We start from the raw sequence: 19,504 nt of genomic DNA on the forward strand, positions 1-19,504 counted from the left end.
ATTTGTATCACGCATCTGCAATATCCATAACTATTTATTAACTAAGATTTCTAGATCATTTTTTGTTTACTCAAGTGAGTAATGAATAATAATTGAACGTTAAAAAAATACCAGCGTATAAGAGTTTTAATTGTAAATTATATGGTTGAAAAAAACATGTTGCCATAATGATAGACACATACAGATACCTTGCCATATTTAAAATAAAATGAATACTTAATAATTATTATTATGTCGTGCCGCTGCCTAGATATGGTGCTTCTGAAGGTCCACTCTTTGGAGTCCCCCGCTCGGTTCATTTGAAAACGCTCTGTCTGGCTAATGAAGATTAATCGAAGCGGTAGGAAATAAATGTTCGATTTAATTAGGAATGATCTCCACATGACTGGCGTTTTCTGATCTCCTATGGGTCTATGCATTGCTCTGATACGGCATTGAATGATGCAGCGACGCGCCGACACATCGGACAGCGTAATACTGACTTGAGAAGTCATTCCCAATCAGTTTCTCGAATGAATACTTAGGAACCGCGATAAATTATTATCTGATATTATGTTTTTACCCCTACGGTGGCCGCGCGGCTTAAGCGTTGGACTATCAAGCCGTGGGTCTCAGGTTCGAATCCTGGGTCTGGCAGGTACACATATTGTTTTTCAATTTGTGTGTGAGTCAGGGTATGGACCTAATAGGTTGAGCAAGTGGCTAACATCCATTTCTCGTAAAAAATAAAATCTGTTAATACAAACCTCTACTCTGTGGAGGCCCGTATGATCTTATTAGGATCGGACATGGTCGGAAAATGTTTTTAATACCAATGGAAATAAATATAATTCTTTTACTGAGTGACAGTATTTTGATTTAAACAATTGACTGATTTTAAGGGTTTATGCGTAGATTGTACGTAAAATAGTTCACCGTGGCGCAGTTCCCCGTGAGCTTTCTTATCGGAGAGAGATAATCCTATATTATACATACGGTCTCCAATTTTATTAGATTCAATATGAACATTAATTCAATTTTCATAGCTGATTTCAAAATTCATGAATTCAAGAATGAAAACCTAACCTAATCTATCAAATAATCCAGTATATCGGCTATTTTCAAAATTTGTTTGCTGCTGGCTTCCTGTAAATTTTATCGGAAATATACGGCCATAATATATTATATTTCCCAGACAACATTTCACGGTGAAGTGTGATACGGCGAACTACACAGTACAAGTTTCCGGACACGTGCCAAAACTTGGTATGTCGATAATTAAGGTATGTTTTTAGAACTATTATGTGTCTGTATATAGGTACTTAAATAAATACCTACGCTTGAAAAAAAATTCAAGGTCCTCCGAAATATTATAAGTAGATATATATTATAGAACATGCACATAGAGCACAAAAAATAGGCACTATGCCTGATTTGAGAGGCAAATGTCAAACTCTCAAATGTCAATTCTTACATTCTCACATGGCTGAGGCTCGTGATCACTCTGAATTGCCAAATACATTACCACCACGTCACGTGATGTCACGCTGAGATATAGAGAGAAACGTTGAAATAGAGATAGTAAATCACTATCTTTATCTCAATGTAACAGCACATAATGTAGCAAGATAGGTAATGTGTTCAGGCCATGAGTGAATAAGGCTATAAACACGTCTCTATCATCTCATGATACGGCGAACTGCATACGTACAAGTTTCCGGACACAAAAGTGAGTGATAATCCATGACTTCATCTAAGTGACTAGACAAGACATAGCATTTAGCCACCAGGATATGTATGCAAACAGTTCACATTTAGAATTTTCAGAAGTCATTTTTTTCTTTAAATTAATTAGTTACACACATCTAAATCTGGTTGAAGGTTAACCTTTTGCCCGGTGTACCACGAGTTAATCTATATACCTAATCAAATAAACATCTGAGTGTTATTTTCACGCGGCTTGTGATGTTGTGATCGGGCCCGCGTTGATTTATTGACCAGTCGCCAGTCCACATTTCGAATGATCATCATTTGATCTCCGGATTAGCTGTCGATCGATTTAATCGCTAGCCGCATTACGATTGTGAGAAAAAAAAAATCACAAGAATCGGATGGTTGTCGATTCGTGGAAATAACTAAATTACAATGCCAGAAAAAAATACAAGATCATTTTGTATCAGACATTCGATGTTGTTTTGTTTTGCTAATATCTTAAATACGTATAGTGCAGTGGCCAAGACTCCAGACTATGCAATTGGTAGATACAAGTCGGTTATGGGGATGTAATTTATATAAGGTGGTTACATTTCACTGTACAGTTCGCCGTGAGCTTTCTTATCGGAAAGAGATGACCGTATAAGTATTTACTATATGGTCACCTCGAGATGAAAAAAATTACGCGTTGTTCTGCATTTTCTAATTTAATTAGGTAGATACATACATATTTTCTACTGTCTTTCCTTTCTATTTCGGTAGTTTTTATTACGTATTTTAGATACAAGTCGGTTTACAGGAAACCAGGCGGGAACCGCGCCAACTTTCATAGCCGGTTTTGGCAAAATTCAAGAATGAAACCTAACCCAACCTAACAATTAATTCAGTATTTTGGCTATTTTCAAAACGTATTTGCCGCTGGCTTTCCAATAACCGACTCGTACCAAATAAATATTTAATTTGCCAAGGACATCTATCGTATATGTAGGAACGTATTATAAATAAATACAGATTACAGAACCATTATAAAGGTTTTAAAAAAATATGCCACAGCGCGCCATCTATCTTTAACGTATTTATCGGATTATTCACCGGGAATGCTGATGACTTTTTTGTTGTATGGACTTTATGTCAGGTGACCTCAGCATGTCTATCGTAATGTATGTAAAACGATAGGCTCTGATGCATAAGCTTAACATCTTTACGTATAATATTATTGTGTATGACTGCAGCTCTGTACAAAATAATTATGGTGCTAAATCTGACGATTGAGCTGATTTATTCAGGTGAGATGCCACAAGATTTTCCGACTTATGCGCGGCGTACTCTGCCATTAAGGAAGCATGGGGAAATTGCAGCCTACAAAGGAAATTGTTGAAAAAAGTAACAAAATGTTCTAATCGTTTATTATTAAGACTTGAAATGAGTCCTTTGGTTACATAGTAATAATATTACTGCAATTTCCACTCAAAAATTCTATAACTAAGGTAGAAAAAAAACTTTTTCCCAAAAAACACATTTGGCTCCAATTACCCCACATGTAGGGTAATGAGAGCCAAAAAATTACCAAATATGTAATGGGAGCTTCATATTTTAATATGCTTACAAACACTTATACACATTATAACAGACATAGGTACAATAAAATGTTAAATATTTACTAATGTAATTCAACAAAAATATGCTCTAGTACTAAAAATATCAAAAAAATCAACACGTTATGTTATGGAACTAAGCAAAAAACACAAATATAATCTTTCTGGTTTTGGAGGGCATTTTCCAACGAAGTCACCGTCCAACCAGCCTTGAAAGTCGTCAGCTTTCTATTTCTGGGCATCTGGAACAATTAAAATTTAGTCTACTAGTAAAAGAGGTGTGATATTTATATAGGGGTAATGGGAGTCACCTAGGCTCCAATTACCCGAATGTCAACTACTTTGAAGGTTGATAAATAACGTAACCAAACCATTTTAAACCTTGATTCTGATACTACTAAACAAAAATACATGTATCTGGCTATACAATGGACACAAACATGATAAAATAAGTAAATTTTTAAGTACTTACGTTGATGTTTATGTATTGTAAATTTATATAACCACCTAGCCCAAAACACACTTCCACTCGCCACGCGCGTGCACGTGCCACTAGCGATCGACGGGCTTAGCCGACGATTGACGAAGATGTTTTGATTATTTCCGAGTCATTTTAGTGTTAGATGGTACCTGTTTTGCAGTCGCTCCCATTACCCGCCGGCTCCCATTACCCCACGCTCCCCTACTGGTGGTGTTGGTTTGTGTGTCTCTGATAATTATCTTAGGAATCGAGGGCATCCGTTGCTTGTTCTCCCAAGGAGCGGAACTAACCTACCATTGGCAATGCCAATAGGGAGGGCAATAACTCTGTTCAACCAAATCACTTCGGATATTGACATAATCCACCTGCGTGAGGATGAGTATGGTGGACGTTTTATAAATTCTTAAAATAGGGTCTGTTTAGCTCATTCGGTGTACTTCCTTGTATTTAATTGATATTTCTTTTGTATTTACAATTTTCTACTGTTTACGTTTACATAATGCTGATCTATTTCATTTTTTATATAACACTGTTTTATTAATATTTCTTTGCTTCTAATAATGCCATGTCCTGAACGTCTTGTATTATTAATTTGTAATTTTCACTATATGTAAAAAAAAAAATGAATTTGACAAGTGTATCCACCTCAGTGGCATCCTAAACCATACACGTCCTTTCCCTCCATGAAATCATCGCGATACCATCAGGACACTTTTCATCTTGAATAATATTATATTAATTTGTAATCATTTAATTGCTTTGTATGTAGTGACAAAATAACATAACTTTCGATCGCCAAAGAAACATAACCACATAATTTATTGTTTTTCGTAGCTTTCAACTTCACTGTGCATACGGTTCCTAATTATTTATCGTTTTATTAATTAACATACATAACGTATTTTATATATTATTTGTATTATATAATTACTCACAGAAGAAACAATCATTTTGAATACAACACTCTGAATAAAACTATTTTATTATGACAATTATAATGAATAATATTATATGACAATAAAACTTTCACTGACTAAATTACAGCTGGCCTCTCTTCTTAAGTATTTCATATGCTAGTTTGCTAGTTTACAAATAATAACAAACGGAATCTCGATTTTACTCGTAACATATTTTTTTCCTGTTTTTTTCTCAGTTGACCCAAGAGCAATCCTGACCTTCTGGCACACGCACCCAGTCAACAGGCGACATCAAAAATCTCCTCTGAAACCGGCTTCGAACCGACCTCAGGTAAGATGAAGAAAGTGTCACCTATAATTTCCACTAAGTATTATTTATTCGTGTGCCTCCCGCGGAGGGCGGCTAATTTCGCCGCGGGTGTGCGCCTCGTGAGTGGGGCCTTAGTTCTAAGTCCGACACTGCTACTATTTACTACTCAAAGTAATGTGTTTCAAGATTTAGGGAGTGAGGTAATTCAGGTAATCCATATGCTTGGTTCTTGCTGAGCAGATCTGTATTCAGAATTTTGGCGGTCAAGTATATAAATATTTACTAATTTATATAATTCACGAGAAATTTAATCATTATTTTACCGTAGCACTGTCTCGCTATATCAGTACGATATAAGAGTATGTTGGTATCCTTTTCCAGTGATGGAATTAAGTATTTGAAAGTAATGGTTGCAAATTGACCAGTGTTGCCAACAAATTCACAAAAATATGCCAGATAGGCAGTGACGTCCCTAGATAAAATTCCGCCCTTAGCCAGCGCCAAAATGCCGCCTCATTTTTTTATATATTATTTGTATCATCCTTTTATGAGTCCAATATCTAAGAAATGTCATTACTAACAAAATATCAGACTAATTATTCGCAAATCTGCACGTGTCGTTTCTGGCCATCAAGGACGTCGAAGGGCAATGGAAGTAAACTAGATATCGCAAACGCGATAAAACCAGTGAGCTGATTTTTTTCAATGGAAAGATATTTTCATTATTACTAAGTTTAGGTAACTATTTTTATATATTCCAAATGATTCTCTTCGATTTGCCGCCCTTCGAGTAACTGCCGCCCCCAAGCGACGCTCAACATGCCTACCCCCACGGGGCGTCACTGCATATAGGATAATAAAATAAGCCAAATGACTTAATAAAATGCTAGATTTTTTCAAAATAGAAAAAGTGTACAAACTGTCATTTTCTTCAAAGTGTACAAACTATCATTTCAAAAAAAATGTGTTACTATTATAAACATCGTTTTCACAAGAACAAAGATCGAAAAATAATTTAGTATTTTACAAGTAGGTACCTAATTCTTAGAATAGGTCATAAAATTAAAAATTAAAGCAGGTAATAAATTTGGTCGTCATTTTGTATTTAACATTTTTTAGTGTAGGTATTGCATAATTATAAGGTGTATAAGTATTATATATTTGTCATATTGTATCTGTCTGTAACGCAGCGCAAGACTCACACAGACGCACACACATTATCTATATCTGCTGCGTACTGAATACGCTGAACGCATTGAGCGCATCGACAAAAATGTTGACAGGTGACGCTGCCACCAAGTATTTTTTCTAGTAAGATATTAAGTACCTCAGACCAAGATGTTGATTTTCGAGCAAATCTGGTGTAATATTTTAGCTTTATTATGGGAAGGTTGAAGTGTTTGCGGTGTCGAAAAACGCTAAGCTTAACGCCATACGCCAGATGGAGATTTTGCAAGCTAGATGTCTATACAAAAATGCTGGACTCCAAGTTGACAAGGTTGAAATTGACGTTAAAATTATCACATAATAAATACGTAACAATAATAAGTTCCTATGGCGAGCTTAAACAAAGTGATTTTTTTTTATTTTTAAATATATTATACAAATGAACTAATTTTAATCCAAATTAAAGAAAGAGGACATATGTGTATATATTTAAACGACATTATATCCGCCTGCAAACAATTAAACAATATTATGTTATCATAATTATAAATATTTTTTCTATTTAAATTTTTTAATAAATGTTATAAGTACAGATGTGCTACGTATAAAAAACATGTGAAAAGGGTTAACGGAAAATTGATCACCTTGACAAAAAAATACATTGTCAATTTTTAAGTTGGTACCATTCGTACATAATTATGTAGTTCGCCGTATCACACTTCATCGTGAAATGTTGTATCGGAAATATATAGTGGTATAGTGCTGAGATAAAATTCATGTCAAACTAAAACACGGTTCTTGTCGATTTTCAGGAAGTCACGGCAAAAAAATTTTGAGAATAGCCGATATACTGGATCATTTTTTAGGTTAGGTTAGGTTTTCATTCTTGAATTCATGAATTTTGCCAAGATCAGAGATGACCGTAGTACCTACTAGGCGAACTGTGCTATGGTAAAATGTAATACGTACAATTTACATGTACCTAACCGTTTATTTTATGGCTATTTATTTATTATGAGATAAAAACAAGCATCCATCCACTAGTACCTATAAATTATTTAATTGACTGCATGCTCGAATTTTTTGAAAGTCATTATGAAACGCATAATTATTAAACAATATTTTTTGGTCAATACAAAATTACCGATTTTTTATTATTAATTTTGTTCAATATTGCAGAGAATTATAAATAATATTTTTTTTAGTCAGCTTGTACCTAAATATAAATATTGTTTACCTACGATGGAAGGTAATTATCAGACCGTTGGAACGAGCTCGGAGCAGGAGCACGGAGCACTGGAGCAATGGGATTTTACCCGGAGCAGGAGTACCGAAAATTTGTAGTGCTCCATTGCTCCGGATGATTTATTTTATTATTAAATTTTCTTCCAAAAACCAATTAAAACAGTATATTTTGACACTTTGCAACACTGGAATTATTTTAAATATGACAACACTGCCGAGTGATAAATAACCTCACCTTTTTGACAGAAGAGGCAAATAGTGAGAGACGATTTGCTATCGGTTTTGTGAAATTATGAAAATGACGATTATTTTAAAACTACTTATTTTTTTAACATTTGTATAAGTACATAATTATGATACTTATTAAACCTTTTTACCCGGAGCGGAGCAGACCCTGGAGCGGAGCCGGAGCAAGTATTAGGTCTCGGAGCGGAGCAACTCAAAAATCGGGTCCGCTCCAACGCTCTGGTTATTACAGAATATATAGGTACTTACAAGAAACTTTACATGAACTAACTCTTGTAATTAATTCAGGTTTAAGTTGTGAGTGAGATTATACATGAAGGCAAGTCAAAATCAGGGCATGTCAATATATCATGCACGTCCCAAGTGTCGACTTGTAGATTTGTAAAATAAAACTCTCAGCCTTAGGGCCAGTGGCCGTCAACCGTGACCGATCCGCGGCCCGATAGCGACAATAATACCCCGCTCTCGAATATTCATAATTCATGAACGTTCATTAGACAAAACGAGTGTGCGTGCTGGGTTAATTACCATACCCGGCGCCGAGGTGTTTCCGCCGGCGCGGTGCGGACCCGAGATGTCCCCCCGCCCGGATTGTACGGGGTGGACTTAACACTTTCGCCACTAAAAGTATTATTTTTTTTTTAATTTAAAAGACTTTTTTTTATGCATCTCATCGTTGAGTAGTTAGATTGTCTTTGTCGTTTGATTTCAGTCCCGAAGATGGCTCTAATTCGCATGTTATCATTTATAATAAAATTAGTCTTTGTTATAATTAGTGATTCCAATCCCGGGATCCCGAGCAATTTTCGATACCTATGAATCCCGGGATTGATAAACATAATCTCGTAACTTTCGGGATTGATTTTTTTTATCAATTTTTATAGAAAATAAAATAAAAACGAAAATATAACAGAAAAAATACTTTTAATAACAAATCACTACATTAGAAATAAACTGAGTTTGTATGAAGTTTGATTTATACTTATGTGTAAGTTGCCGATTCATTTTATTTTTTCACATAAATTAATAAAAATGAGAAAGATTGGAAAAAAACAATGCTTCGCACTATTAACAAAGTAATTCCACCATGATCTCATACGTTTTACGGTAGTTTCATATTTGGCTTACTAATTAAATTTATAAAGTGGAAAGGACATAAGTACACCATGGTTTGCTTTACTATTTTAAATCTCGCTAACCCATTCATTAAGTATTTACTATCAGAAACAGCAATCTCATGTTAAATTCGCATTATTATTTATATTACAATATTATTTAGATTGAACGTATACAATATTAACAATAAGTGTACTAAATAGTATAAATTATAGTAGATTTATTTTTGACCGATTTTATCAATGTTATGTTATATCAATGGAAAAAATGCCAATCCCGGGATTGTCAAATTGTAATCCCAAAATCCCGGGATCAGAATTTTGACTCGGGATTGGATTCCCTAGTTATAATCTATAACAACTCAGTATGTTTGTTTCCCTTAATAAAACAAGGATATCACCAATCAATGTTGTCCATTTATAAACTGTCATGCAAAATAATATGGGTAAATCATAAAAGTCAAATTTAGCCATTAACTACGACATTCACAATTATTTATACGAGATAAATAAATTAGAGTGTACAATATGAACGAGGATTTATTATTCACACTATCGATGGGTATTATGAATGACCATAATTCCAGCTAGTAATAAAACAAAAACATAACTATATAATTAGAAAGCTAAGCTTAATACGTGGTTTAGCAAATTAATATTGTAAGGAGAGAACACATTACTAAATGACTGTGTTTGTGGTTGGGCCATTTATATTCGCATTCCATCCTTACTTACCACTTCCCTTAAATCCCAGTGCTATTGTCACCAGACCGATTGTTTTTTTCGGTTTGGTACATGTTCAAACACGCGCGTTAACATGATCTTACTCCCTACTTAATTTATCGTTTGTCAATTTATGGTTACGGCCGTATGTTGTAGCTTAACCACTGAGAAATGCCAATAGAAATGACGTATTTCAAAAAAATACTGCCTTATTCTTAGGTCAATAATTATTATACAACAATCATTATTCGTAAGATATTTTATCAGAATTGAATGGTCAAAGACATAGCTAATAATCAGTATCTTTAAAATTGTCTTGAAATGTGTTAATCGTGCCCATTTTTGAATAATAAATTGCCTAATTCTCGTCAAATTTGGGATTACAGAGATTATCAATCGTATATATTTCACTATAATAATGTCACATAATTTTTACTAATGGTTTTATAAATGCGTTTAAAAATTAATAAATTTAAAAAATCTTAACACTACTGCACACAGATGTACTGAAATATGACTATATTCTAAAACATTAGATCAAGAGGTTTAAAAGAATACTATTTTATGTAATAAAAAGACTTTATGCAGTCATCAAATGTTTAAAATATAAATATAAAGGATAATAAGGCTTCAAAATTATATAAATAGATTATCTACAAAGTTTAAGGAATGTCCAGGGTTGTGCTCTGAAAATACCATAAAACCACCATTTTGACCTACATAGGGCATGTGGGCCCTTAAATGTCATAATAACTACTTTATAACCTTATAATATTCTATTATTTTTGAGTAAATTACCGCGATACCGGTCTTTATTTAATATTGTTACCGATTTACCAGCAACGTTGCTCTGGTATTTTGGTAGACACCTGTCTAGATACTTAATGAATAATTTTTATCCTATACCTTTATTTAATTCAATTACTTTATATAATACAATAATCTTTTGTTTGGTGCTCTAGACGTGTTACTGTATTAATAATATTTTACTATAGCCCTTTCCTAGATGGTCCGAGTCCAAGCAAAGGGTGAGGAAAGGGCACTACTGAACGAGGGAGGCTATTTGTCACATTAATTGCATTTTGTGAACGAAAGGGGTTTTCTTTCTATTACTCTTGCTCGGAGTCTGTGTAAATAAAATGAAATTAATAATTCAAAATGTTCTCTATGAAAGCTCTAGGATAAATCACAGAATTTATTATTACCTATTGCTGAGGATTTTTTATATGCAACTAGACACTGGAAAACTTTAATTACTGAAAATATTTAGTTAAGCAAGTGAATCGAAGCTTTTCTGGTGACTACTAAATGTAGATGTGACATGTTTTGTTTAAATATTGACATGTACCAACATACCTAATATATTATGATCACCATGGTAAATGCAACAATACATATTATTATACTTAGGAAAATATTAATATTTATGTGCTTAATCGATATTTATATTTAACATTTATTTTATTAAGGAGAATAATTAATAAACAGTTAAAGCGAAAATGTTGCAACCACTAAAGTTTTGATAGTAAACGTTAGAGCCAGAAAAAAACAGAAAAGAAAAATGAAAAAGAATATTAATTAGGTATTTAATGGATCAGCTAACTTTTTTATACTAATATAAATTAATATGTAGTCTATCTACATATTATTATATATTGGTGGTTTTATTAAAATTTAGGCTCTTGAATATTTAATGGAAGCCAGCACCATATCATTATCACATATACTGGATTATTTTTTAGGTTAGCTTAGTTTAGTTTAAGTTAGGTTAGGTTATCATTATTGAATTTTATTCATGAATTCTGCAGCTATGAAAATTGCCACTGTTCCCACCTGACTTCCAGTAAACAGTCTTGTACCAATATTTATAGATAAAGAATTACAAAGAGAGAAAACATACCGAATTGTGGTAAGGATCGATTGTAAAATATATTAGAAATGGCGCGTTTACAGAAATCATGTTAGTTATTGAACGGGTCAACGTCGAATTATGTATTTTTCACAGTTTAGTGTATAGGTATTTGTGAAAATATGTAGGTAGGTAGGTACCGACTTTTCATTGTGTTGTGGTATTTTTTTAATTAGATTTTTTTAAGGTTGTGTGATCTACCAGTGGCAGATGGGCAGTGGGTCTTCCATACAATATGATGTATGCATCCTAGTTTCGCCAATTATTTCTATATGTGCATTCGTTATCTTCCTAATTTGACCACATTCTCACTGTCAACAATACGTTCGATATCGAATTGTGTTCCGTAACAAAAAAAATGTCCTCAAACTGTCAAAATAAACTACCTTCAACATATTACGTATATACCATCATTAAAAAAAACAAACAAAACGCTTAATGCGAAGGCATTTAAGAACAGCCATATCCGGGGAAAATCTTGCACGCCTTTCCGCGCCCGGCCGGCATTATCCGTGTCGGCAATCTTGCCGCCGGGGTTCCCGGATAAAATTAGGGGGAAAATGCGTGAATGCGTCCCGATCGGGAACAACATTTCCCAAATTACACGCAAGATAATTTAATAATGTGCGCTTCGCATGACTCGTGGAATTACCGGCCGCTGTCTCGGGCCGGACTATTAGGCGGTTCTGTTTTATACTCACTAGCTGGGCTTTCCCGGTAATCTGTTTAGTTCTTAACACTCGCGGACGTAATGAAAATGCGGCGATTTGGCGGCGCTTTGTTGACCCGTCAAGTGCGAAAACGTAGTTAAGTGGAAACTTCATTGTAAAACAAAAATGCAAGATTTATTGACACTATTATACTCGTATATGTATAGAAAGTCTTTAACGAAGACAATTTTATCTATGCACTGAATAGTAACTAAATATTTTTTCTTAAATTATTAATAAAATTATCATACGTAGTCAAGTGCACATATAAAAGGGTTTTCGGACAGAAAATATACATTTTATTCAGATAAATTAACTATTACTTCTTCTCCTTGTTCCTCATCATCTCAAGACTAAAGATTGTAAGCCGGATGATTTAGCTATTAAACTGCCTTGTTAAACCCCTGGCATTATATGATACCTACCTACGCAATTCCTGTAGTTGCTGGAAGACTCATGACATTGATAAATTGGTCCAACGATCTGGGGCATCAAATATTTGCATTCATATGTTGATGCGACATGTCCAAAAGACGAGACATTAAAGTTAATGGCCTCACCAAACAAAACACGCCCCGCACCACACCACACCGGGTCTTTAACAGGCGTATCACCGGACCTTAATTTTGGATGTCAAACATCTTTTTTAATACTGGAAATATCTCAGGTCACTGAGGTCGCCACGCACTCAAATATGCTTGACTGAATTTACATGACTCTACTCGTAGGAGAGAGGAACACGTAGAGGCAAAATTAGAAATTGTAGTAAGTAACCAAAGCTAATACAAAACTGCCGAACAATCTAAGTGAACACGTTGGCAATATGACAACGAAAAATTATCTAAATGCAACAAAATTAGCCTTTGTGGCGACCAATTCGGACAGCCCAACAATCCCAACAATTGGTTAAACCAACTACAGCAGCTTTTTCCTTTCCATACAGATTTTAGGACATTCCCAAAGGATGCGGTTTGCATCCTTTATTTCTCCACCACTTGGATGGTTACACGTAAGTTGTACGTATGCAGTTCATCGTGAGACACTTATTCGTGCGCCGCAGTACGTGAAACATGAGTTCGTATAACATTTTATGAAATGACGAGTTCTTCGTTGAACATTTCACTGTGTAATACATTTGTACGTATCTTACAAAATGCGGCGATAGTTTGCAAATAGTACTGTTCCAATTAGATTAACCCTAACCTAACCTAACCTAACCTAACCTAACCCAGTAAATACATCTCATAAAATTTGCCACATGTTGTAGGATATGTACAAATATACTCCACGGAGAAATGTTCAACGAAGAACTCATCATTTGATTAAATGTTACACGAACTCATGTTTCACGTACTGCGGCGCACGAATAAGTGTCCTGCGGTGAACTATTTACGTACAAATTTCCGGATACGCACATGGACATGTTGAACGGGGAATAAGACCAAGTTCATAAAGCCTGCCAGGGAAGCCAATTCCAACTCATAATTGAATATAATATTTATAGAGCTTTTTAAACACATTAAACGGATCCCATAATCTTGAAATAAATTTGTATGATTAAGTAATTAACGTAGTCAGATTTTAATTATATAGTCATTATGATCCAATCACAGAACAGATAATAAATAGAATACCGATAGGCTATATTCAATACGGCGCATGTTGATGCAGGGTTTTTGAATGTGTGAATGTCCTACGAAAACGAAGCACGCATTATGCACGTGCAATAGTGTGTGTAATACACCAACATTAAATGAGCGTAAATGCATAAACTAAGAGCAGTTTTCAGTATTCGACGTACAACGTATTCTTGACACGTGTGTAAGTTTAACCCGAATTCTTCCTTACTCGAGTCGGTTACTTGCTATCGCATCACCCGTTAGGTATTTCAGTTACCATTATTTTTGAGTTCCCTGGATCCAATATTATGCTCAGCAAATGGATTTATTTGGTGGTGCAATCTGGACGACACTAAACTTCAGCTATAATAAATTTCTCGATAACGTATATTATTCAATTACTTCAAGTTACCAGCACAAGTTCTCTATTTACATAATATATTCAAAATAAAAACTACTTATAATAAATAATCAAATTAAAATTAAACCATATTTCTGACTTAAATTATTATTAGTAATATTTACACAGATTTTTTGCTTATGCCAAAACAAGCACCAAATGGGTTACGCCTCTCGAATAATGAAAACGCAACAAATCGACGTCGTTTCCTTAAACGACGCCATGTGCTTATGTGTGCGTGTTTCAAAACTCAAAATACGACACGGAAAAATCACACTTTTTCTCAATTCACTAAATGCTCTGCGTATATTTTGAAAAGTTATTAGAAGCAATATTGTTGTGCATTGCCACTATTGCTTGTGGTATGATTTTGGTCGATATGTATAAGTTTAACACAGATAGAAACTTCGGATAATTAATAACTACTCTATAAATGTATTTCGATTGATAATAATTCTAATCTAGACATCGTTACTGTGATTTTTTTTATAATGATGCATATTTATCAGAACTCTGCTATTCTTAGTAGTATTGACTTGTGTATCTCAGACAATTATCTCAGAGATCGGTTTGTTCTGTCAAGGTGCAGAAATAACCTGCTATATTGGTAATGAATGACAGTTGTAGTAACTATGTTCTCTGTTGCAATCTCAGTTTTGTGTAACTGCGCATCTATTCTATACACAAAGCTGCTATCGACGACTATCGGTGGTAATTTGGCATATTTATGTATTGAGGTCATGGCCCCCACATCCTGAAGCGGGCCTCCATACCTATCGCTAAAGATAAAGGAAGTGTGATGCTCTACAGTAGGTGTACAGAATGGTGTACGCGATAAAATAATGTGTATATTTAGTGTTTTTCTCTATATATTTTGATATGTCCATTTGAATTTTGGAGTTGTCAAGTATCGATACACAATTAAAAATTAAATCGTATAACCACATAATTTTAAACACTACCAATAGCGCCTACTTTTTTTTACTATTAGAGAGAATTTGTGATGTGTGTTTATATCACTTATCTGGTCGACTCGCCACGCCGGGCCCTTCCTGAGCCCAGGCCCCCAGCCTAGAGCCCTGCCAGCCCCCTTTTGTGAGGGCCATGATTGAGGAAGGTACCTGTTATATTTGTTACAATAAGTTAACTGTCTGAACTGTCAAAAATTGCTATGTTTTAACAGCATCTCTCAGCTGTGTTAACTTTCAGAGCGAGATAGACAGTTTTGACAATTTAGGCGGCTAACTTATTGTAACAATTTAAATATTTCAATACATAAATATTATAAATTACCCTCGATAGCAGCTGATAGCAGTCTTGTGTATAATATAGATGCACTGAGACATTCCCAGTTATAAAAAATGTAACTTCAATGTATATTATGAATACCTTAGTTTATCTATGAATATTCCTAAACAGCATAAAAATAATTATTAGATGAAGCTTCTAAGCTGCACAATGACTAGGATCGATTTTGTTTACTTAGAGAAACATTTTCTACAGTTTAAGCGGTAAAAATATACTCGTACCTACCCCTTGTATCTGTGTAATTTTTTTTGTTAATATATTTTTTCAATACTTACATAATATGTAGGTAAGTATTTGAAACGGTGAATTTATGTAATTCATAATGTTTTACCATCAATAAAATATCGATTTAGCATTACACGCTCGTGCAACTTTTACGAGAATAATTCTCAAGTTAACTTTTCCTTGAATGTCAGGCGTGAAATTTCCGTTAACTTAAAAAAATGTCAATTAATCATTTGAACAAATACAATAATTATTCTTTGGCGTGCTTTTGTAGCGAAGGGCTGTTTGTCCATACAGAAATACATAACTCAGTATGTACTTATTCTGAATTTTATTGTAACTACCTTGATATAGTTTCTTATCCCTAAGTAAACGACCGTGACTGACATTAGCCCCATTTATTTGTAATGTGTAACAAAAATGAATCAGGTAACTACTTTAGTCATTGATAATTATTTTATGTTTTACACATATGGGGATAAACAACTCAATCCGTTTCGGCATATTGATCGGCGATATTAAATACATTACCGCAATTACAAATTCTTTAATATCCATTTCCTGTAGTGTCCTATTATGGCAAACTCAGTATATAGCCGACTTCGTGGAAAAACGGATATTCGGAAATTATAATTCCAGTAAGCTATTATTAATTGTTATTATGCCATAATTGGACACTACGGGAAATGGATATTAAAGACGTTGTAATTGCGGTAATTGATCTAATATCGCCGAACAATATGCTGACACGGATTTATCCCCATATACACGTTATCAAACAAAAAAAACATTCGAGACAATCATGACTTCCCGGACTGATCACATCACCAATGAGTAAGTTTTAAGACAACTCAATAATCCAATGAAAATTAAAACTAACACCAAACGCAGAAAACTATATATTTCAGATATATTTTTTCCACAACGATAAATATGATTTACTCAAACCCATAATGAAAAGAAAAGAAGAGGGAAGCAGAGGCATAGGCAGAAAGAGATTTTTTTGACTACACAACTTCTGCAGATAGCTCATTGCCCCAAGCGTCGGACAGGCAATGTAGGTATCTAATTTTATTTATGTATGGTCCTAATATTGAAGCTTGATTTGATATAAATAAAAAGGATTTCAAGTTATACACATTTATATTTTTTATAAAAATCGATGTTTTTTAAAATAGATATAAAAAATGTTAAAACTATGAATTAGTCAAAAATCTCTTAAATGATGCTTAGAAAACTTAATAAACTAAATTTTAATAATAAATATGACCATAAAATATATGTAATAATAGGGTGCGGTCCGATTCAACAAATTCACATTTTATTACATTTTTTACAATTGTCAGTTTATCTTTGACTAAACATAAAAAATATTTTTCTTTTTAAAGTTTTCAGATACATATTTATTCATTAATACAGTTGAAATTGTAAATTATCAAAAAAAGGTCTCAAATTGCAAGCTTCGTATTTTTCCGCTAGGTGCCTCTTTAAAAAAGGCTCAGTGAAAACTTCGCCTTAAGACAACCTATATGTAAAGATCTAGCTCAACAAAAAAAAACTAAAGGCATGATCATGAACGAAATACGAAACACTAATTGAAGAGATTATCGCAAGACAATGAATGATATGCCACATAATTATGAATTTGTTGATTTTGATTAAAACCAATTCTTAGGGCACATACTCACGTTTAACTAGACACTTTAAAAAATATATATATATATGTCTCAATATGATCTATGTGTAGTTCTTAAAAATTCAAATTTTGCTTTAAAATGGTTATAACATGATATGCCACAGTAGTCAAAATAAACAGCGGTCAGTCATCTACGCCTTCTTGTTCCAAACAAAATAATTATATGTGCGATATATCGAACATTTTAAATGAGGATAGTGATTTTACCACGTTTTTCTTCGCTCGTATTCTTGTTTGTCCGGTGGTTGTTTATCCAGTACAAATCTTGCAATCGATTTTTAACTAACTTCCCGACTAGCTAGACATTTGAAACTTTTAGAATATATCAAAACACGATGCCGATGCATTCTTTTAATACTTTTAGCCATCTTTAAGTAGAATTGAATTCATTTTCAGTTAATTCTGTTTTGTATGAGAAGTTATTTCGGAAGAAATCCGTAATCCAATCCACTATTATTGGTTGCTAAGGAGGTGGTCCTAGCAACTAAATTATTAATATATACGTGCGCTATTATGGAAATCAAAATTACATTTCAGTATTCTATATTTGTTGCAAAATAGCAAAAAAATATTTGTTGACAATTGCCTTATTTGTCCTAAATTATTAATACATAGAATTATCAAGTTTATATGATTCAACAGAAAATTTAAAAACGTGGTAAGTATATAAAAAGTTCTTTTTATCTTGTAATTATTTCCTGTTTCAATTGTGATGTTGATCAAGAATATGTGAATAACGAACAATAACATTAAATTGCTCATATCTCCAAAAGTATCATTGTCTTGCAATAACTCCTTCAATTTTGTAAATATATTTATTTAACGTAAGTACTATTTCCACTATGTAATATGTGGCAATACTAAGTAGAAGGTAGCTCAATAAAATTAGATATCTTTAAAAAAAATCAGTCTCGCAACTAAAAAACTGATAATAATAATATTACACTATTGTGAAACGGAGAGATATGAAATACTTCATCAATTAAATGCCCAATTTTATTTGGATTTCTACAAATGTATTTTGTCCACGCATGCTTTACTCTATATAGATACGTCTAGAAGATAATCGCCCGGACTGTTATCGATTGAACATAAAAACCATTGTCGACCAGCAATAACTTACGATGAATATCATTAATGCTAATTCCAAAGGTAAACCTGCCCGCCCTCTTATTTCAGCAGCTCTCATGCGAATCCCGCCTTGCACAAAAACCGCCCCCCTAGTCCTATGCTATCATAATTTCCGCGTATTTTGGAGTAGTAATGCCCCATGAAAATTTTAACAACCGGTTCCCTGAAATAAACCTTTAATATTAGTCGCTCAAACAATAAGATTGTGTCCTTGCTCTGTATTAAGCTCAAATTACATTGGCAGATTTCGTCTGGCCCGATCGTTTGCCACGACTGTCAAACTCTATTCTCTATGGTTTTCAAGGATCGTGAGCGATCGGGACAAAAGTGGAAAATTTTCTATTATTCCGTCGTGCGATCCATTCATTAGCAAGCAGAGATTGCCGAAAGCGTACAAAAATAGCCGAATGCGCGCCCATTCGCGAGCCACCCAAATGGTCGTTCATTCTACTGCTCGATTTCAACAACTACAAGATGGCGAAATCTCAAAAAAATGTATGGACTAGCGCTGAGGACACAGTCCTCGTAGAAAAATGTCAAACGGTTGCGCAAATTTCAACAGAGGCTCGCTAGGTTTGACAGCTCAGTTTTTTTGACGTAAAATTGCGCGGGAATACGTTCAGTATAGCCACAAATCTAAGAAATATCTAGTTTTCGGTCAACCTATATTTTTAATAATAGCAACACTATGTTTATTTTAAACCAATCAAAAGCAAGGACCAACGCGATTGAATCATTGCGTATAATTGCAGAAAGTGTTTAAACGTTGGCCACGACGGTTATTGGATCAGGTTGGGTCTGCGCGTCTGCCAATGTAATTAAGCCTTTAGAGACACGTGAATGAAAATTTTATAAACACAAGATTTGATCCCACACCTACGGCTACGGAGACAAGCGCTTTAAAATACTCCATTAATAACACATAAAATTCATATCGCTAATGTTGAAGACAGCGTGACGCTCTACAGTAAGATTTTCCAAATGGTGTTCGACGTAAAATTAAGAGTATTCAGTG

At 34.0% G+C, this 19,504-nt stretch overlaps 2 protein-coding genes and 1 long non-coding RNA gene across 3 annotated transcripts in view; 1 reads left to right on the top strand and 2 right to left on the bottom strand.

Annotated features, from left to right (window-relative positions):
• LOC147066446 (uncharacterized) overlaps window positions 1–19,504 on the bottom strand; it is a 594,497-nt gene that overhangs the window by 367,676 nt on the left and 207,317 nt on the right. The window lies entirely within an intron of this gene.
• LOC147066447 (uncharacterized) overlaps window positions 1–19,504 on the bottom strand; it is a 1,147,709-nt gene that overhangs the window by 358,641 nt on the left and 769,564 nt on the right. The gene's annotated exons all lie outside the window — the stretch shown is intronic.
• The window catches only part of LOC147066449 (uncharacterized), a 102,406-nt gene continuing 87,899 nt past the window's right edge, over window positions 4,998–19,504 (top strand). The window contains exon 1 of the long non-coding RNA XR_015071601.1: window positions 4,998–5,016. This is a non-coding gene — a long non-coding RNA (uncharacterized LOC147066449). The remainder of the gene's footprint in view (window positions 5,017–19,504) is intronic.

The sequence above is a fragment of the Rhyacophila brunnea genome, unplaced genomic scaffold (assembly GCF_057557595.1).
Source record: "Rhyacophila brunnea isolate RB1 unplaced genomic scaffold, BYU_Rbru_1.0 scaffold_5, whole genome shotgun sequence".
Classification (NCBI taxonomy): Eukaryota; Metazoa; Arthropoda; class Insecta; order Trichoptera; family Rhyacophilidae; genus Rhyacophila; species Rhyacophila brunnea.